Genomic DNA, 1,820 nt, shown 5'->3' with positions numbered 1-1,820 from the left:
TGGGCATCCCTGACGCCCTACATGTTTTCGCAGGGGCCCGCCGACGTTCCATGCACTCTCCTTCACTTCGTGGGCGGCGAGTTGATCGATGTCGCCAAGGGCAGAATCGTTCAACCGGGCAACCCCGTGTTCCACGGTAAACTGATGCCACCCACCGTGTATAGGGTTGAACTAGTTCGGGTGCTGCCAGGCTGCGACGAGTTGTTACCTCCGATTCGACCCGCCGGGGCCGGCGAAGATGATGTGATGACCCTCAGCGCCTGCGTAAGCTGGCCCCTGCTTTGGCCGAAGAGCTAGATTCGTTTGGGGGCGGGGGACACCACCCCACAGACAACACCGCCAGTCGTGCCGGCGCCAAGCCATGGCAAGACCGCCGCAACGCTACCGGACATGCCGTACATCCCTATGGCACATGATCCGGACATGCATATGGCACAGGATCCGGACGACGACGACAACGACGACGGTACATTTGCCAACGTCGATAAGTACTTTGCCGAACATGGGTACGGTGACGAATTCTTCGGGCCTCCTTCTCAAGAACCCAACCCTGAAAAAGACGACCACGATCTAGCTGGTACCACGGAGAAACCCAATTGCAACAGGCGTCGTCTGGCGTTCAGTTCTCAGGAGACGCCTCCAGCTGCCGCCTTCACCGAGCCTCAGATAGCCGAGGTGCGGAATATTATCAGCCCCAACACACTCAAGAAGGCGGTCTCTGAGAAGAACTCGATCCCATTACAGGAGATGAGGAAGAAGGGACGGAAACGAAAGAATAACAAGGGCGGTGCGAGCCAGCCGGCACCGAGTACGATCCGTGCTCAGGACGGGCCACCTTCACCTAAGGATATCTCGAGGAGGGTGCATGTGGCGGGTAGGCCGATGCTACCGACTAATCTGCTCAATGCTACAACCGGTGCTATGCGGAGTCTGCATGACAGTGTTCTTTCTTTGGAGAAGTGGCGTCTCTCCGAGAATGATGTGGCATACCCGGTTTTCGTGGCCAAGGTGCTAGAGGGCAAGGGCTTTGTGGATAGCGCCATCGGGGGTACGATCGTCCTGCGGTTTGATGACATCTTCGCTATGTTTAACCTTCATCTGCTGCACTACACCTTCGTTCGGCTATTTTCGCTGAGTATGGAGATGCGGATCATTAGAGACAAGACCCCGGACATCGTGATAGTCGACCCCTTCTACATGCGTGCCAAGATCTTGGGCAGCGCTGGGGACCGGCAAGTCGCGAGTTCATACCTCGAAGGCGTCATTCTGGCAAACCCAGATAAGGATAACTTCCTCGTGCCTTACTTTCCCGAGTAAGTCATCCCCTCACCGCCCCGTAACATATGATTTCATAGATTTCGATCGTTCTTTTTTTTTCTAACATTCCGTGTTTTGTGTAGTGACACACATTGCACACTCATCCTCTTAAGCCCGAAATATTCCATGGCCACGTATTTCGACCCGGACCGTCAGTCGAAGAAAGACTACACAAATATCAAGAAAGTTCTTGATGATGTTCTCCCCGGCTACGCCAGATCTGGAGGCACCTTCAGCAGGCCAGTTCGTAGGTACGGCAAGCACATCTTCAGCCACAATACGACGTTCTCCTGCGTCAAGCTGCCGCCTGGCGGTCAGAAGGATGCCTACTACGCCCTCCATCACATGCGGGCGATCGTACGGGACCATAATCACCTTCTGCTACCAAATAATCTCAAAGATTGGGCCACACGCTTGTCGGCAATCCAGGACGCGGACATCAAACAAGAATTCTTTCGCATCCAGTCGGAGTTTGCGGAAATCATCCATCAAGATGTCCTTCG

Source organism: Aegilops tauschii, chromosome 7, assembly GCF_002575655.3.
Source record: "Aegilops tauschii subsp. strangulata cultivar AL8/78 chromosome 7, Aet v6.0, whole genome shotgun sequence".
Classification (NCBI taxonomy): Eukaryota; Viridiplantae; Streptophyta; class Magnoliopsida; order Poales; family Poaceae; genus Aegilops; species Aegilops tauschii.
This window is presented reverse-complemented; position numbering follows the sequence as displayed.